General features: G+C 45.1%; 1 protein-coding gene and 1 long non-coding RNA gene across 2 annotated transcripts in view; one reads left to right on the top strand and one right to left on the bottom strand.

Annotated features, from left to right (window-relative positions):
• Positions 1-7,001, bottom strand: part of LOC135974173 (uncharacterized) — a 266,713-nt gene extending 259,712 nt beyond the window's left edge. The window contains exon 1 of the mRNA XM_065561108.1: positions 4,587-7,001. The gene's annotated coding sequence lies outside the window, so the exon portion shown is untranslated. The remainder of the gene's footprint in view (positions 1-4,586) is intronic.
• On the top strand, positions 5,855-19,920 carry LOC122172746 (uncharacterized). Its single transcript, XR_010591395.1, has 4 exons — positions 5,855-5,978; positions 7,900-8,118; positions 18,071-18,184; positions 18,528-19,920. It is a non-coding gene; the product is annotated as an uncharacterized LOC122172746 (long non-coding RNA).
• Positions 19,921-20,384: the final 464 nt, after the last annotated feature.

Genomic DNA, 20,384 nt, shown 5'->3' with positions numbered 1-20,384 from the left:
TTAATGTTTCTGACCTTGAACATCTTTCTGAATTGTTTTAAATCCAGTCTTAACTTGAAAATTCACTTTGCAAAATGCCTATTAAAAATTGTACCAAGCGTTAACAAAGTGTACTCTTGGTTGACAACTAATAAAAATGGAAGTCTCCAGTTAATTAATACCACACTACTTCTTGTTGTCAGAGTGCTTTGTCTGAACAGCTGCTCCAGGCAGAACATCAGTTTTTGAGAAAGATGTTGCTGTCTGTGAGAGTCATGGTGAATGGGTGCTCTGTAGTAAACATGCTGTGTATCAAATGCTTAAAGGCAGCTAAGCTCAATATAATTACTTGAAGGGTTTTTTCATGTTCAGTGCTATGGTTGGGATCTTTGATGCTGTGGGAAGATATATCATTTAGTCCCCTTGCATACATGTATATAATATCCATTGTTTAACTACAGTGAGGGACAGTGAATCTAATTTTTGGATAATAGAGGGAATGGTCAATGTTATAGGTCATGTCCTATGATAACTATTTCAGAAAGCAGCATTTTGGGTAATCTTGGTAGCACTGCATTTGTATAGTTTACCCATTCATATGACTTGTGTTTAGTGCAGCTGAGTTATTGCTGACGTTGGAACCATAACTTTGACTTTCCTCACTTCAGTTCTACCACAGCGATAATATTGCACAAGCATAACTTGTTTGTCTTTCAACCTTGTCTTAAAAACAAACACAAAAATTGAGTCAAACCTAATTTGTGTAGTAAGTGACAGTTGGTCTCTGAGACTATGTGGATTATCTCAGTGAAAGTCATGAGCTTCCTCATTCTGGAGAATGAAACGAGGTTGCTCTTTAACTGGGTGTCCTGAACCACAAATCGCAATGTTGCTATGAAGCTATGTAGGCACGTTGCGTGGCCTACTTGAGAATGTAGAGGATGTAGCAGATTTCTTCAAACTTCCCCCTGCCATCAAGGTCTATCATCCTGTAACTTAAGTCTTCCATTACTGTTACCCTGCTCTAATGTGCACAAATTAGAAAGCTTCTTGAGTAACAATTATATTGGCTAAAGCTAACAGATCTGCTATCAGATCACTTTTAGAGTCCATTGAACTAGTAGGGCTCCAGGTGGGTAAAAGGGCCTGTCTGTGAGGATACAACTGCAAGTTAGGTACAGTATTTAAATTATGCTCTTGATAACTCCAAATTAATGCCTCTTTAAGAAAGAGGTTTTTGTTGCTGACTTCCATAGTAACAAGACAACAAACCTACTTCTGTGTCATCAAATTCACTTGTAATCATAGAAGATTAGGGTTGGAAGAGACCTCAGGAGGTCAGTTAGTCCAACCCATTGCTCAAAGCAGGACCAACCCCAACTGAATCAAACTTAAATTTAAAATAGTTAGTTGCAAAACATGCTGGGCAGCTGACTTCGTCCAACTACCGATTATTTAAAAGGAAGTTGTTTCTGTGTTCTTGTGGTTTCTGTAGAAGTATGCTACCATAGATATTCACGTATTGACTCTGCATCCAGATAAAACTCATGGATACTTGGTCTCTTAGAGACTAGGCCATTTAAAAAGAAAAATCAACTTTTAACCTGATTTGCTTTTAATTTTATTGCAAGCCTTTCTAGTTGACATAGACCTCGGAGGGTGTGTCTACACAGCTTCTGGGAGCAAGTCTTGTAGCCTGCGTGGACAGACTTGTTTTAGTGGGGCTTCCACTAGCATGCTTACAAATAGCAGTGTGGCTGTCCGGGTTTGGCCTGTGGAGCCTAGGGAGCCCAAATGTCAAAGCAGTGCCTACACAGCTATTTTTAGCACATTAGCCCAAGCCCTGCAAGTGTGAGTCTGTCAAGACTCGCTCCCGGCAGCTGTGTAGACAGACATACCATAGAGTCCTTGGTAAAATGCGCTGCATTTAATTTCACTCGTATCCCCAGTCATTTCAGCAGTTGGGTCTGTCTAATCTAATTCCATAATAAAGAAGCAACAAACTAGACATTGTTAGTTGCCATACAAATAATCCTAGCAGAGGCAGAAAAAGGTACTGCCAGCAGTTTAAAAACAGCAGTGGGGACCTTGACCAAATAAAAGCAGTTTCAGCTTTCCTGGGGTAGATTTGTACTGGTTTTGAGGAATCAGATAGGGAATATATCTAAGCCCAGTTAAATTATTTAGATCTAACTGGATTTTTCTGTCATGGAAGGAAAGTATTTTGAAGGAAATATCCTCTCAGAATGTATACTCAATGAGGAGCATGTCAATTATTGTTCAATAGCCCTATTGATCATCAGCATGAATCTTTGAAATAATGGACCACTTGTTGGCAAGCATAATGATGAGTCAGTTCAGCCTCAATCAAATGGGATTTTTCCAAATAACAGGTTGGATAATGGATTGGAGGCTTTTGACCATGAGAGAGAGTTTGACACTGTCTTCAGTTGTATGATGGTTACATACAAGGACCTCTGAGTCATTCTTCTGGTTAAGTGTCAGTGCCCATACTAGAAAGACAAGGTGCGAGAGGTAATTGGACCAACTTCTGTGAGAGAAGTTTCAAGCTTACACAGAGATCTCCCATCTTGTCCGTCTTACATTATAAATGGCAAATATTTGCATACAGTCTCTAATTCTGACCTGGATTTTCTGACCTATTTAAAAATATTAAATTGTCTGGGTACTGTTTGTATCTATTATAGTTCACTTGGTACATGGCCAGTGAGGAATGCTAATCTTATTTATTTTTTTCCGTCTCTGAATTTAAAAAAAACACCACAAAATATCTCAGCACAATGATTTGGAGCTATTAAATTGTGCATATGGTTAGTCTGTGACCATATACCCCTATGATTATCTAGTTCATTCCTTTCTTTTATGCCCACTTGTTGCATCTTGTTTTAAGCTAGTTTGTAAGCTCCTCATTGTATGAACCACCTCTTCTTATATGTTCAGATAGCACCCTGATTCTTATTGGGGCCCCTGGATGCTACTATAATATAAATAATGGCTATGGGCCCAATTCTGCAAACACTTCAAGTCTGGTGGGACTACTCATTGGTAAAGTTAATCATGTGCATAAGTGTGCGGCTAGACTCTAAAGTTACATACTAGTTTCAATTGCATCTTTTTTTTATATATATATATATATATATATAGAATTTTTGAATTGTAGGCTTAAAGGGACATGATTTGAAAGATCATTTGTCTGAATGTTGTACGTACTATAGTGACAGGTCACACCTAAAAGTACTGTAATTTAAAAGCTAGCAAAAAAATTCTCAATTTTTTTTTGTGTCTAGTCAGTTTCATCATTCTTCTGCAAAACTTCTCCCTTGCAGAAAAGATTTGCATAAATGTAAACAGGGGAGAAGAAATACGCTATAAAAGGAATTGGAGACAAAATCAGAGCATGCTGTTTAAATCTATTTTAGAGAATTTAAATTGGCAGCATTCTTGTAAACTTCCCATACTGGTCTCTATCCAAAGTCAAATTCCATTTGACAGTCTGACTGTTGGGTGAGAGTGAAGCATTCCTCCCCATTCCCCAGTTGTAAAAAGAAACAGCTGAGCTCTGAAGCGTAAAAGCTGATAAGGACTTTGCTTATTGAGGATGACTTCCATTGCTTAGGTTGAACAAAATCTCTTTTGATTTAATCATTCAAAATTGAATGTTGGATATCTGCAGTAGAAAAATAACGTTTACACATGCACACTTGAATATACTATGTATGCTAGTGCAATACAAATATGGAAGTGCACACATATTGGCCTGTGGAATTCAGCAGTAGAAAGCAGAACTTGTAAGGGTTGCAAATGAAATAGCTATGGAGTAGTGAGCCTGTAAGTTGGAGAAAGGTCTTCTAAAACCAGCTTCCACACTTCCAGCTTCCCCCAGAAAACACTAGGAAAATCAATGCAGAAAACATGCTGAGGTTGCACAGTTAGAAATAAAAAGGGTCCAACTTCAGTGTTAATCAGCTGTTGTGCAGCATAAGACATAAAAAGATGTGCCTTTTGTAATGAGCAGTAATACTTTACCCCAAAGAGGAATAGTAAAAGATTAATATGTACCATGTAGTGCAAATACAGTGTACACCAGGGGTTCCCAAACTGGGGGTCGGGACCCCTCAGGGTCGTGAGGTTATTACATGGGGGGTCGCGAGCTGTCAGCCTCCACTCCAAACCCTGCTTTGCCTCCAGCATTTATAATGGTGTTAAATATGTAAACAAGTGTTTTTCATTTATAAGGTGGGGGGGGTCACACTCAGAGGCTAGCTATGTGAAAGGGGTCACCACTACAATAGTTTGAGAACCACACTCTTTTATTCTTCTGGATAAACCTCTAATTTATATAATTCAGCCTTGCTTCAAATCAAGCAATAAAAGTTGCTGTTGGAACTGCAATTTCTGCTTTGCATTGCCAGACTTTATAATGAACCGTGCAGTCTTCACATTGCATGAATGCTGGGTTTTATATTTTAAAATATTTTTTTACAATTCTGATTAAATTATTGGTACACGACAGTAGTAATTTTGTCACTACTTAGAGACACTGAAGCTGCTTGTGCATTCATATTTACATTCCTCTACATAAAAACAAATCTTGTCCTATCCTTTTTTTGACTACTGTGAGTACTCACAGATCCAAAAACATTTCTGAGGCTGAATGTAACTTGAATATCCCGTACATGTCCTGATTGTGACACCGACTCAATTGTTGCTTGACTCCTCTGCTTGTCTCTCTCACCAACAGAAGTTGGTCCAATAAACAATATCATTTCACCCACCTTGTCTCTCTAATATCCTGGGATCAACACAGCTACAACAACACGGCATATCCTCTGCTTGAGTAACTTAAAGCTAAACTGGACAAAGCACTAGGGAATGGTTCTGCATTAGCCACTAGAAACTAATAAGATTACCTAATACTGTAGGGGGTAGTGTTTTGAAAGGCACCCTTGGAGCCCAACTCCCACTGACTAACGGTGCCTTTGAAAATTTACTCAAGTCTTTTTAAATTCCCAATTCCTGGTGCAGCTGACAAGCAATTTTGTTGCAACTATTTGAAATATAAACTACTCTAAGCTGTCTGGTTCTGGGTCTTAACTTTGGAAAGGAACATCTTCTGGAGTACAATTCACTTCCTTAATAATTAAATCATGCATAATTAGACTTGGCAGAATTTGACTTTGTCAGTTTGATGGATAATATAAAAAATGTTTGTTTTTTAAACATTTTTCTGACTTTTAATCTATAACTTTTCACAGCTGCAGGAAATTCTGGGGTATTTCAGACAATAGGAAGGTCAGCGAATAATTATTAATCACAGTAGATGTTGAGATTCAGAAAGTTAAAGCTTTGTAACTGCTAAAACACAACGAGTCAACATCACTTGTCAAAATATACTAAGTAAATTTGAGCCTTGACTCAAATTCTAGCAAGTTCTCAAGCAGCATTTTTCTTTCTTTGCCTATATGTACATTTTGATTATTATAGATGGGAATATTTGTGTTGATTTGTGTGTATATGGTGAAATTGACACTTACCAATAAAAATCTACTACTTCCAAGCCTATGCATAATTAAATATGTTTGAATAGAGAACACGTTAGAAGTGACAAAGGTTAGAGCAAAGAGTGATCCTTTCTTACACCAACATAGAACTTGTATTCTAAAAGAGCTTGGGTTGTGGATCCGGAGACCACTTCTTCCTATCCTGTGAATTAGTGAGAATTATTTTAACACAAACTGCACTGCAGCAGTAATTGTTCCATCAGATCCTCCTTGAGCAGTGGGAACAGAACCTTCCTTTTTCTTTTGCAGAATCCTAAAACAAAAGAGCAGATTGAAAACCTGGTACGGAATGGGATGAACAAGGAGCTGCGGGATCGCCTCTGTTGCAGGCTGACCTTTGGGACTGCTGGACTTGGTTCTGCCATGGGGGCAGGCTTTTGCTACATTAATGACCTTACAGTAATCCAGTCAACACAGGTAACTTGGGTAGCACTATACAGTCAGACTTTTTGTTTATACTTTCATAGTAATCATCTTGATCACTTCAAATTATGCCTTTCATCTTCAAAATTCACAATGCATTTAAACTTACTTGAAGCTATATATATGAATTGCGTCACCCATCACTGAAATCCAGCCTCATGGGTGGAATGTGGCAACTGTTCAACAGTACGCAGCAACGCCAAAAGGCCAGGAAGTGTAAAAATACTCATCCAGCTAAACCTGCCCAAGGCATCTTAGGTAGGCCAGATGTAATTACCTAAAGTGAAGTTTTGCCAGTGAGCTAAAGCTTTTTGTGTTAACTTCAGGGGACTCATCTGACATTACATGAGCAACCAAAATGCTCTTGTTTGCAAGTCTTTGAAAGATATAGAAAATTCCTTCTTATTATTTATATTCTCTATTTTCAGGGTTTCTATACCCCTCCTCCCCCATCATGTGAGCAGCAATCTGATGAGGGAGGGGGGGCGCTTGCCCTTTTGAGAGGGTCTGAGTGATGAAGTGGGAATGTTTCTTAATATTTTGTATGATTACTGTGCATACCTCAGTTTCTCCTATGTACTGCGTGTTGAACTAGGTGCTGGGAAGAGTTGTTTACTCTGGCAGAGTCTCAGCAGAATATGGCCACTCCAATGGCTGGACATGTGGTGCCTGGCAACTAATGACCCTGGACTGTCCCCAACCCCCGCAGGAAGCCAGCTGGTTTTGTCCAGGTGCGGGACAGAGAGCTAAGGTAGATAACCAGGTGACCTTGTTCAGACCAGGAAGAGGAACAAAGGATGGAGGAGAGACTCTGGGGGTTGTATAGTGTGGGCTGCTGGAAGCAGGAGACACGCTTCTGGACTGGGGACAAAGGAGGAGGGGCAGGACTGACCCAGGTGGACTATGCTGTAACTTTTTCTATTCTTGATGCTAAGTAAGGACTTTCTATGCTGTGTTCCAGACATGTAATAAACCCTTCTATTTTTACAATGCTATCTGAGTCACTGAGGTTGGGGGTGCATTGCTTCCTTTGGATGTGCAAGTCTCCCCCCAGGTGGCCAATTCGAGTGGACTCACTGAGTGAAATGGGTGCTGAAGGCTCTGAAGTTTGGACCCAGGAGGCAGTGAAGCTAAGGGGTTAACACACTAAAGGGCTTCTCCCAGGGACTGTTCCAGAGCTGTGCAAGGCACCAGACCTGTGGAGCCTTAACATTGAGGTTCTCTCCCTGCCCCTCATTTGAGCCAGCATCTGGAAAAGTCCTGCCCCTTTGGATGGGGAGCTGAGAACATGCATACTTCATGCATATCACAAACTGTAAAGCAGGAGGTGGATGGGAACACACATTGAGATGCATGGAGCAGTTCACAAGTCTCAGATCTATTGTTTTAGATTATATTCATCTCCGTGGGGTGTTTGCATGCTGAGAACATCACATTGAAATGAATGTGCCACTTCACACCTTTCAGACCCTCCTATGCTGTCAGTGGATGTGTAAAGGAGCCCTTCCCATCCTCACTTCCTCTTTAAAGGACACTTCTGACTGCTCTAAAATCTGCATGCTTGCATTGGGTTTCTTGAAATTACCTGTGACTCGTGGGAGTGGTGATTCAAACTTGGGGTCACTTGAACTAGAGTTTCCAGAGATATAACCTGGGAGGGGAAAATAGCCATTTTTCAAAAAAAATTGGTGTGTTTTGGGGTTTTTTGTGCCGAGGTAGAGATCAAACTGTTGCTGTGATGCAGGTCAAAATGGTCTGTCAGTTTTGATCTCAGGTTTTGCATGGCACCTGCTAATTCTCTGGGGAACTCTGGAAAAATTGCTGCCCCAACAGACCCACTCCTTTGCTGTATTTGGCCCTGCATCAACTTCTGCCTTAATTCCCCCTGCCTTCTTTTTGCCTCTTCTGTGTGTAGTAGTGTGCTGGCTACTTCCTGATCTCTGGACAGATGAATGTGGTGTTTCCAAAGACACACAGCATGGAAGTTGATCGCTGAGGGAAAAGAAGTATGTGCGCTGCCTGGGTTGGCAGCATGTGGATTCTTGGTGATTCCTGGATCATGAGGTTGCAGAAGTTTGCAGGAGAACAAGAAGTACACCATGGCATGGGGATTGCTGGCTACAGGCTGATCTGGGTAAAGAGAGTTGGCTTGCATTAGCATCATGTTTTACCCACCCTGCAGCATCTAACTGGTGACTTAAGATGTTGTGATCTATTGGACCTCATGGTGATTCACTCAGGTGGAAATAATCTGTCTTTTTTTTTATTATTATTCCTGGTATACACCTCAAACCATGTCTGATAGCAGATTTGGACGGCATCAGAAATGTGTGTCCAGGAGCTGTGTAATAGTTTTCTCTGATTTGGCTGAACATTTGAATAATCAGTACAGTGACAATATGAAAGCTGTTAAGAGTAAGAACAATATTAATCAGGAAATGGGCCGGTGTGTGGCTACCCAGTAAATGTATATTGCAGGGGTCGGCAACCTTTCAGAAGTGGTGTGCTGAGTCTTCATTTATTCACTCTGATTTAAGGTTTTGCGTGCCAGTAATACACTTTAACGTTTTTAGACGGTCTCTTTCTATACGTCTATAATATATAACTAAACTAATGTTGTATGTAAAGTAAATAAGGTTTTTAAAATGTTTAAGAAGCTTCATTTAAAATTAAATGAAAATGCAGAGCCCCCGGGACCGGTGGCCAGGACCCAGGCAGTGTGAGTGCCACTGAAAATGAGCTTGCGTGCTGCCTTTGGCACGCGTGCCATAGGTTGTCTACCCCTGGTATATTGTATGACACAAAAACATTCTTCTTTGAGTGATTGCACATGTCCATTCCACTTTAGATCCGTGCATGCCTCCTGCATGGCTGTTGGAGAACTTTCCCCTCCCTAGTACCGGTTGAAGCGGTTTGAGTGTTCTGTCACTGCACGCCACTGCATGCTGGTATAAGAGGGCAGAGCTGCCCCTGACCCCTCCCAGTTTCTTCTTACCATCAGCGATGGTATTGGAAGTCTTGCTATTGTCAGTTTATTTCCCTCCCTCTTTGCATAAAGTCTGTTTCTTGTTCAGTAGTTAGTTACAGTGTATAGTTAATGATAGGTTTTAGTTTTTGGTCTCTTTTGGACCAAATTTGATTCTCTGGTCCGGAACTGGTAGAGAGAGTCATACCTCTCTCTCTCTGGGGTTTAAGTCATAAAAACATAAAAATGGCCATACATCAGACCATAGGTCCATCTAATCCAGGTTCCTGTCTTCCCACAGTGGCCAATGCCAGGTTCTTCAGACGGAATGACAGAACAGGTAATCATCAAGTGATCCATCCCCTGTTGCCCATTCCCAGATTCTGGCAAACAGAGGCCAGTTACACCGTCCCTGCCCATCTTGGCTAATAGCTATTGATGGACCTAGCCTCCATGAATTTATCTAGTTCTTTTTTTGAACCCTGTGTGACAGACCCAGACCAGTGGGGTACAGGAGTCTGGTAGAGGGCAAATATACTGGTCACTGGATGAGTAGTTTTCTGTTCCCTGAGTGACCAGAGCAGGGGCTGCACTAGAGTAATCAGGAACCTGCTAGAACCAGTTAAGGCAGGCAGGCTAATTAGGACACCTGGAGCCAATTAAGAAGAAGCTTCTAGAATCAGTTAAGGCAGGCTAATCAGGGCACCTGGGTTTTAAAAAGGAGCTCACTTCAGTTTGTGGCGAGAGTGTGAGGAGCTGGGAGCAAGAGGCGCAAGGAGCTGAGAGTGAGAGGGTGTGCTGCTGGAGGACTGAGGAGCACCAGCGTTACCAGACACCAGGAGGAAGGTCCTGTGGTGAGAATAAGGAAGGTGTTTGGAGGAGGCCATGGGGAAGTAGCCCAGGGAGTTGTAGCTGTCATGCAGCTGTTACAGGAGGCACTCTAGGCAGCTGCAGTCCACAGGGCCCTGGGCTGGAACCCGGAGTAGAGGGCGGGCCCGGGTTCCCCCCAAACCTCCCAATTGACCTGGACTGTGGGTTCTTCCAGAAGGGAAGGTCTCTGGGCTGTTCCCCAACCCACATGGTGAATCTCTGAGGCAAGAAAATCCGCCAATAAGCGCAGGACCCACCAAGATAGAGGAGGAACTTTGTCACACCTGTTATAGTCTTGGCCTTCACAACATCCTCTGGAAAAGAGTTTCACAGGTTGACTGTGTGTTGTGTGAAGAAATAGTTCCTTTTGTTTGTTTTTCAACCTCCTGTTTTAAGTCCTGTTAGCTGTGTGCCAGGCCAGTGCCGGTCAGTGACCCACACCCCAGCTTCCTAAAATGTTGGGGGAGTTTCACATCAGTGAAAAATATCACCTTTTATAGACGTTTTAAACCTCACTCAAAAAAAATAGAGCTGTGAGACTTAAATATTTCCTGATGGAGTCAGCACTTGGCCCTCCATTGGAGCTGTTGGGTTCCGAGTGCACTCCAAGTGCGGCTCCATCTGTACAGAGCGTACCTCCTGAGAGGCCTTGGCACTGTGTTCTGTATCTCTAGAACTGATGAAGAGACCCAGATCTGCCAAGGACATGGTATGTTGTCCAGAAAGACCTTCGGTACCCAGGCCATCTAAAAGCAAGAATTCTGAGAGGGACTCTGAAGGGAAGCATTCTCCAGCATGCTCATCTGCTGCAAAGGGGGGGTTGTCAAGCCCAGAACCTGTGCCAGATCTGTTGAGGCCGATTCCTGAAGTGTCTGTGTCGGACCCAAGATCCAATTTCGATATTGACTACACCAGAAGGGTACACCACCACCAGAGAATTACCGAACCTCTTTGTACCAGTGTCCCTTGTGGTTCAGGAAGGGTTTCAGCCCTCACTGGAAACTGGTCCCTACACCACCTCTGCAAGAGGTGGAGGGGAGGGATAGCTCAGTGGTTTGAGCATTGGCCTGCTAAACCCAGGGTTGTGAGTTCAATCCTTGAGGGGGATCTGGGGCAAAATCAGTACTTGGTCCTGCTAGTGAAGGCAGGGGGCTGGACTCAATGACCTTTCAAGGTCCCTTCCAGTTCTAGGAGATGGGATATCTCCATAAAAGAAAAGAAAAAAGAGCATACAGTACTGATGCTACTTCTGGTGCCTAGGAGGCCTGTACATTCTAGGGGCTTGCCACTGTTAGTATCCCTGTTGCCACCATTTCTGGATTTGGCTTACTGGTCTCCTGTCCACAGGGTTCTGCTCCACCATTATCACATGATTGAGTCATCTTCGTTGGATCTGGAAATGGGTCCTATTGTGTCCCACACCAGGTGAGACTGAGCAACTGGAAGATGTTCAGACAGCTCCTCCGCTACAAGAGGCAGACTAGCCATTGCCTCAGTGTCCTGGTGTGTTTGTGTTCCTCATCACCAGATGAGGTGGTGAACTTTTCTTGACCACAAGAAGATAACAAGGCTCACTAAGAACTGCTTAAAAGGATGGCAGCAGTTTTACACATTCAAGGGAAGAGATCTGCAGACCCTCCACTTAACAGCGGTGATGCTTTGTGGCTAACACCAGTAGAAATGACTTGCTTGAAAGATATGAAGGAGGTGCTTCTGAACGTTTCTCTATTTGATCTCAGCAGAGAAATGTGTCTCCAGTGCATGCTTCCATTAACCACATTTTGGATTATTTGTTGCACCTAAAACATCAAGGCCTGACAGTTAGTTAGTTCCATTAAAGTACATTTGGCAGCCATTGCAGCATTCCACCCTCCAGTGGGTGAGTTCTCACTTTTTTCCCAACCCCATAACTATCAGATTTCTAAAAGGGTTGGACAGATTATAGCTTCAGGTGCAAGTATTTGTTTCCCCATTGGATCCTAACCTGGGCCTAACAAAATTAATGGGGCCTCCCTTTGAATCTTAACTGTGCATTTCCTGGTTCTCAGAAGTTTGAGTTTTGCTCATTTCAGTATTCTGCAAGAGGACGATATACTGCCAAGCAATCTTAACTCTGCATTAACATTTTTTTGCCATTGAACCTTGAAAGTGTTACACAGCCTGGGCCCAGGGTATTGAAAAGATTGTCTGAAGCTCTAGGCCAAAGGCCATGATTGACAACTGCTTTCCTCTGGCACACCGGAATTCTCAACCGTAAGAGTATAAAGATTATCTGTGCGGGAGATGGAATCTTCTCCAGGAGTGATCCAAGACTGGGAAATGAGCTCCCCCAGGAACTAAGAACCGTCACAAACTGCACAGCGTTTTGCGTGAAGTGCCAGGTGCATTTCTTGACCTTGCCTTCTCTAATGTAAATCTATAGCAAAAGGTATATTTGGTTAATTAAAAAAAAACTCCTACCAAAACAACACTCCACTGCACACACTTTTTTCTGGGGAGAGGAAGAGCGAACAACCACGTGACAGATGTATAGTCATGTTGCTTAACACACTTATTGGAAGATGCTCAGATACTATGGCAATGAGCGCAGTATAAAAGCTTCTGTAGAGCAGAATCCGTGTTGGCACTTGGTTTAGCTATAGTAGTGATAGGGATGATGAAACTTCTGAAGGAAAAAAGTCTAGTGGCCTTGTTTACTAAATAAATGTCTTATTGATGCAAAGGAAGTTAATTAGTCACTTCACTTTTTGACCTGTGTGGTGGTGAGTTTGGAGCTGTTGACACTCCAAAGGCTTGAAAACTGCATGCTGCCTCTGTGTTTTGGTTTGCTGAAAGTGTGAGTGAGCTTGGATTGGCTGACAGAATAAACGGTCTTGGCAGGAAGTGTAAAGTTTCATTTTATGCACTAGGGAATCAGTCTTTTTCTAGTGTTGTATCGTGTGAATTATGTTTTGTGTGTGGGTTATTGAAAGTCAAACTGGTTGGTATTTACTCTGTAAAGACTCTGTTTTTGGTTGTTTACTTTCTGTGGTTAGGTATGCTACTGTGATGATCTCGAGGAGCCAGCTAAAACTTACTTCTGAAGCAGAAAGGCTTTTGATTTAATCTCTGTTTGCGGAGTACTTTCAATCTTCTTCGCTTTGGGATTTTAACTATTGTACATTAGAGATAAGGTATAATGGGAGTATGTTAAATGGGTAATCCTGATTTACTAAAAATTTTTAACTTCTTCATTCCCATAGCAGTACTTTAAATGGCCTTTAGTGTAATTAAATTTGTTTCCTTTTAAGGGTTCCATTGAAGTCTTTGTTCTAAGTATACCCTGTACTCCTTGGCACTGAGGTTTTGTGATTGAGGTCATACAATCACACAAAGGCCTGATCCAGAGTGGTGCCCGGCACCCACTACTATTCGCTCTTGGGATTGTGAATGTTTAGCACTTTTCTGAATTAGGCCCAGGAATGCAGTATAAATCTGCAACAAGCATTAGTTTCTAGGCATTATGATTACATTTAGTATGTTACTGAAATCTACATCCAAAGACTCTTCCAACAGTGCTAGAAACACTATTGCTCTTTTAAAACTAATATCAGAAACACAAAATGCTGAGTCGCATCAGGGTTGCGTCAGAGTAGGAGAAAATTCTAGCCTGTGTATATCTGGATAAACATTAGATATTCAGCAAATCGATATTTTCCAAAGCTACCTGCCCTCATGTATGATCAAATGGCTTTGGTGCTATAAGGGCCTCAGTGGTCTCTGCTCTTACACCACTTTGTGGTACACTGAGAACTGTAGTATCATAACTAAATGGTTAATGGTCCATATATGGTAATTATTATGGAAGTGTTTGAAAGCGATCAGTGGGGATGCTGGGAGTGGAAAGCAGAGAAGTTCCAAAAGGGAATGGGATTTCAAATGATTCTTGTAGTTTAAATATTGGGGATACTCTGGGCTCTCCCTGTCCGCTTTCTCCTGTAGCACTGGCACAAAGTACAAATGTTGACAAGGTGGGAGCGATTCAGTCAACTCAAATCTCAGACTTGGGGTCTCTTACTGGCTAAATGATATTTAAATGAGGTTGTGAAAAGACTTCCCTTATAGTGGATATTGTAACATGTCATAAGTGGCAGGTAAAACTCCCACCTGACTTGTAAAGATATAAAACAACTGTTGTTTTACCACACAGTGAATATGCTCCATATGAAAAGTTTTAGTAGGTAAACAGTTCTTGTAGGTTTAATCTCTAGTCTGTAGAAGTAGGTGCAGTATGAAAAACCTGCGACACTTTGGAGGAGAGTGTTATCATTTAGATTGTGGTAGTACCCAACCGTGCCAGGGACTTTCCAAACACAGACAGAGATGAGCTCCCTGCCCTAGAGAGCTCATACTCTGCAAAGACTAAGGCCTGATTTACATGGCCAAGTTTTTTTGCTAAAAGGCAGCTTTTGGCAATGAAACAGCAGAAGTGTACGTGCTGCAAAGCCACCTTTTGCGACGAAACTCCTCTGTTGCAGCGCTGTAATCAAACCATCTCCATGAGAGTGATAAGGCTTTTTGCGCAAAGGTTTTATTGCCAAAGTGCCAGTGTAAACACCTTGTTTGCTTTTATCACTGTCATTGTCCTCTGGAGATGTCCCACAATGCCTGCAGTGACTGTGCTGCTCATTGTTTTGAACTCTGCAGTCTTGCAGGCATGTGTCTCTTCCCTTCTGACAGCTGGCGTGCTGTGCTGCTCCTGGAATCATAGAGCAAATCTTTAACGTGGAATGTTCCTGCTGTCTCCCACAGTACGTACACAGAGGCAGGCAGGCGTGCGCGCGCGTGTGTGTGTGTGTGTGACATGCTGTGCAGAGCCAGAGAGGGAGCCAGGAGCTGGTGTCAGGGGTTTCCCCCTGCCTCAGGATAGTTTGCTTTTGGCAGCTGTCTGAACTTAGGACACAACCATAGGCGCCAACTTTTCCAGGCACCGGTGGGTGCTCACCCCCAGCCCCGCTCTGCCCCGTCCCCATCACAACCCCTTCCCCAAATCCCGGCCCCGTCTCTTCCCCAAGCATGCCGCGTTCCCCCTCCCCTCCCAGTGCTTGCTGCTGCGAATCAGCTGTTTCGTGGTGTGAAGCGCTGGGAGGGATGGGGGAGAAGCAGAGCCGCGGCACGCTCAGGGGAGGAGGCGGAGTGGAGGTGAGCTGGGGCGGGGCAGGACAGACCCGGAGCACCCACGGAGTTGGTGCCCGTGGACACAACATTCCAACACACTCACTTCCCCCAGCACACACTGTCTGTCTCTCCCCCTTCATGCACACACACTCCATCACACACTCTTCCTCCCCCCGTCCCCGCACTTCAGTTAAAAAGTGGCTGGCAATCTAGTAGGATGCCCATGGAACAATTGGATTGAGAAACCTGCATCATGAGATCATAGAATCATAGAATCATAGAATATCAGAGTTGGAAGGGACCTCAAGAGGTCATCTAGTCCAACCCCCTGCTCAAAGCAGGACCAATTCCCAGCTAAATCATCCCAGCCAGATGCTGTACCTGCCCCATGAGGCATTGCAACCGTTCCCAAAGCACCCTGCAGCCAGTTGCACTGTGGTAGCTATCCCACTGTGCACTGCTTTCTTTGTCGTTGCAAGAGCTGCTAGTGTGGATGCACTCCAGCCAGGGCTGTCCCTAGGGGGGTGCGGGGCCTAGGACAGATCATCCTCCTTGCCGGCCGCCGGGCCGTCCCTTGCCACCTCCTCGCTGTCCGCACACCCGCCTGCCGCTCGTCTCTTCACCCGCCTGGTTGACTCTAGCCTCCCCGTTAGTTTCCTTGCCACCTGTCCAGCACTCCACTAGTCCGCTGCTCTCCTCCTCGCCGTCCGGCTGCCCACCCCTCCCCCTCCCCCTCCTTACTCCCCTTCCACTTGCCTGCCTGCCACTCACCTCCTCACCCCGCTCACCCTCCCACCTCACCTGAATATTGGGACAAATGGCGTCCCGATTGTACATCGGTCAGGACGTGGGACAAAGGGCTGAATATCGGGACAGTCCCTATTTTATCAGAGCACGGGGGCCCCCAAAACGCAGGGCCCGGGGCGGTTGCCCCGATTTGCCCTACTCAAGGGATGGCTCTGGCTCCAGTGACACAAGGAGCACTTCTGACCCCTGGCCGGCACTCAGACACTGCTCCCACTCCACACAAACCAGCTCGGACCTGCAAAGTGAGATCACCCCTTTCCCCTCGCCCCGAGGATTCCTCCTGAGTTGCGGACTTCGCTTAGCTCTCACTGAGCCCTGAGGATCACTAGCACATGTGTCACCAGACTGCTGACAATCTCGGTGACAAGAACTCACCCTTGTGCACCTTCATGGACCCAGCCTCCAGCCCTTAGCACGGGCATGAGGCAGACTGGGCCCCCAAGTTTTACATGCACCTCTCTTCATATCACAGTCACATCTCTGCCAAGCTGCTCCCAGTCATCCACAGCTGACACACATGCAGGAAAATGCTGGTATTCCGATCCGTGGAACACAACACAAACGGTGACATGTTCTTCTTAGTCGTTCTTCATAGCTGTAGCTTTCTATGGCCAGAAAGGACTATCTACAATACAGGCCAGGAATTTCATCCACTTACAGCTATACTGAGCTCAATACCTTGTAGTTGACTAATCAGCCTCCACAAAGGCATCCAATCTTCATTGGAAGACTTCCTGAGATGGAGGAGCCTCCACTTCCATTGGTAGTTTTTAAACCTTTGCACCAGCCTTACTGAACCATTTCCAGTGGCTATTGCCAGCTCCAAGGTTAGGAAAGGGGCAAAGTTAAGGTTGTGTTGCAATTGTGGCATGTTCTTGACCTCTGCGTGGCTGTAGTTTATGGGTATTTAATTACCTTTAATTTTTTAATTGATTCCCCCCCCCCCCCCCCCATAACTATGTCTACCCTAGAGCTTTTCCCAGCATAGCTGTGTTGGTCAGCGGGGTGATTTTTCACACCCCCATCAGACAGAGCTAGGCTAGCAAAAAGTTTAAGTGCAGACTGGGCAAGAAAGTGGGTTTTTTAGTTTAGAGAACTTTAAACTATTAATCTTAACACAAACATTTTGGTATAAAAGGGCAAAGCTTCCAAGAGGAACTTCTGCTGAATGCAAGAAAAATGCACAACACATGTTGTGTGAAAGCTATCGGCGCTCGGGCTCAGGCTTCAGTTCATGGGTGTCGTTCAGGTTCAGTGGCCGCAGCCCATCCCCTTGAGCAAACCTTTCCCTGGCCCAGCAGATTGCTGGCAACCCTCGCACAGTTCATAGGGACATAGTCTGGCAGCACGTGTGCATTTCCAGGTCAGCGACTGCTCAGTTTGGCTTGTGCTGCTCTGAGATTCCAGATTCATCAGCTATTGGCTTTCAGAGCTGGTTTCCTGCAGAAGACAAGGGTGTCCTGTATTAACAGATCAATGCCAAGTGACTGTGATCAGTCCACGGACAATTAGAACCACAGTTTCAGCCCCAGCTGTGTGCAAAAAACATTTCAAGACCATTTCAAGAACATTTTTGATTTTGTCAAAAGCTGCCTAGGGTGGTGGAGCTGAATCTCAGGAACATCTTGAACCAGTCACCCCATACTGGGACCAGTAACCCGTCCATGAATGACCATAGAAGCCAGCACATTTCAAGGCCATCTGAATGCACCTGTGGAATTTAGGGTAGTTAGAATAGTTGGTTTTTATGCAGAAATTGATGCTTCTGTGGACTAGCTATTGCCTCTGGGGGAGGTGGATGACCTACCCCGACAGCAGAACCTTCCCATTGCTGAGTATCTACACTGATCCACTATCGCAGTCCAGTCATGGTGTCTCAAGTGTAGGCAAGCCCTGAGATATGACATTCGGTGACACCCCCCCATCCCTCCTATTCCTCACTGCGCTGAATCCCACCAGCCCATGCTCACCGGTCCCGGCTCTCCTACAACTCCCCCGTTCTCTCGGGGTTTCTCTCTGGGATGAAGAAGCAGGTCCAGGGTAACTTCCCCTCTGTCTGGGACCTTAACTTCCTGGAACATGGAGTTCCTGTCTCTGTGTTTTAGGAGCCCCTTTGCTGAGCAGTGTCTGGCTCTGTGTGTTCCCAGCAGAGATGGGGAGAGTTAAATCCCTCCTGCACCTGGGGAGCTGCCCCCAGCCTTTCCCTGCTGTAAAATGGGCTGGGGTTAAAATAATAGAAATGTCCCATGAATTCCCTGATCTCCCTTGTTTTCTTTCCCCTGAGCAGGGTGTCCAGTTTCGAAACCTGATGTGATCTCCCAGCTGGAATGAGGGGAGGAGCCGTGGGTCCTGGATCTCCAGGGCTGTGAGGAAGGAGAGATCCCCAGAGGTGCCTGCACAGGTGAGGGATCATTAAACCAACACAAAGCTCTCAGTGCCTGAAGGAAACAGCTGGGAGTCCCTAAAAGCCTTGTGAGCTCTCGGGGTTCAGGAGTATCCCCAGGAAGCCGTGTATCCTCAGGGCAGCTGTTGCTCATGGCTTTCTGATCATCCTGACTGACACCTGGCAGAGCTCCCTCCCTGAGGGGATGTGGAGGCAGAATTGTTCCCCTCCTCTCTCCCCTATGGGGAAGAGTTGTGGAGAATCCAGCTACTAGGTTTCTTTTCTGTCTCTCCAGCTCTAATTTTGGTTTGTTTTCCCCTTTCCATCCCTGTGTCTGAGGTTTCTCTCTCTGTCCCAGCAGGTGCTGGGATGGTGAGTGTGGAGAAGAAGCAGAATGCTCAGCAGGAAGATACTGAGCAAGTGGCACCACATGGGGGATTATAGCACGGCTCCATAGGGAATGTGTCCCGGCATCGTGTGCAGGGCAAAGCCTGTGAGAGTCAGTACAGGCCAGAGAGGGAGCAGAGAAACCAGCCAGCGGAGAAAGTGGGTAACTCCATTAATTGTCAGGGAACTCACCAGGACCTCCTGGAAACCACAGCCCAGCCGAGAATACCCACAGGAGAGCGAAAAAACACATGCACTGAGTGTGGGAAACATTTCACTAAACACTCAGGCCTTTTAAAACATCAGAGAATCCACACAGGAGAGAGACCCCATGAATGCAGTGAGTGCTAGAAAACCTTCACTCTGAGCTCTACCTTTAGTAACCATCAGAGGATCCACACAGGAGGGAAACCCTAGGAATGCTGTGAGTGTGGGAAAAGCTTCACTGTCAACTCAGACCTTATTGGACATCAGAATATCCACAAGGGAAAGATACCTCATCCGTGCTCTGAGTATGGAAAAACATTCACACAGAGTTCAGCTCTAATTACACATCAGAGGATCCACACTGGAGTGAGACCCTATGAGTGCCATAAATGCGGAGAAAAATTCAGTGTCAAGACAGCCCTCAATACACATCAGAGGATCCACACGGGAGAGCGCCCCTATGAATGCCATGAATGCGAGAAAGTGTTCTGTCAGAAATCAACCCTAATTACACATCAGGCAAGGCATACAGGAGAGAGACCCTATCAGTGCTGTGAGTGCGGGAAAGGCTTCAGTGTGAGCTCAGACCTCATTGTACATCAGAGAATTCACATGGGAGAGAGACCTTATAGATGCTGTGAGTGTAGGAAAAGTTTCACCCGGGGCCCATCCCTTACAAGACATCAGGGTGTTCACAGGACAGCGACGCAGCGTAGAAACGTTGTGTAGGGCAGAGAAAAGACTTTTTTTAAAAACACATTTGCTGATTCCCACATAGTGACCTTGTGGTTTGTTTGCACCATTTGTGTCCCTCTGTTCTCTCAGCTGCCTCGTGTGTTGCCCACTTGTGCCTTTTACAGGTCGCCCTTCTCTGGGGTGAGTCCCGTGCTCCTTTCTCCTGTGAGTCATTGGAGTATGTGTCCTTCCAGCAAGGAGTTTCCATCAGCCCCAGGTGGGGGAAATTGGGGTGACGACAAGTCGCCTCATTGATTGAGAATGGTCATGAGGTTTGTCTCCTGCTCGAGGATTTGCTTGGGCGTCGGCGTGCTGGAGGTAGCGATCCTGATGTAAACACACCGCTCTGTTTGCAATGCTGACATAGCCCGGGCACAGGGGTTGGGGTTAACTGGCATCTTCCCCTTTGGCCTGTCCTAATGGACACCCATTTTCCTGGTCTGGACGATCCCTGAGCATCACGTTTATACTGTCACCCCAGTAGCAGATGGATTGTTAGTCACCAAGTCCCCCCTTTGCTGACAAATTGTCTCCTTCCCAGTTGTGCTCACGCTGGTCCAGATGGTGCTGGGCAGCAGGTATTTAGTGTTTTACCATTTTCCTTATTTAAAATACATTTCCATGTAACAAGGAGGAGCAGGAGTGGGACAGATGGATCATTTCAGCCTCTGCGAGGCCGGAAGGCAATGGGGCGAGTCGGAGGGATTCCCTCCTTCCCCTTCACCGTCACCATATCTGCTGACTCCAGCAGCGCTGGCCTGTGTCTGAGGCACAGTGGAGTTTATCCACCTGTATTTTGTCCCGCCCTCCCTCCCAGAGAGTCTCTGCACTTAGGATCAATTTGATCCTGTATCCAACTCATTAGAGCTGGAGATGAGTGTCCCAGGCC

This window comes from Chrysemys picta, chromosome 11, assembly GCF_011386835.1.
Source record: "Chrysemys picta bellii isolate R12L10 chromosome 11, ASM1138683v2, whole genome shotgun sequence".
NCBI lineage: Eukaryota > Metazoa > Chordata > Testudines > Emydidae > Chrysemys > Chrysemys picta.
Note: the sequence above shows the minus strand (reverse complement) of the source record. Positions and strands in the feature narration are given on the sequence as shown.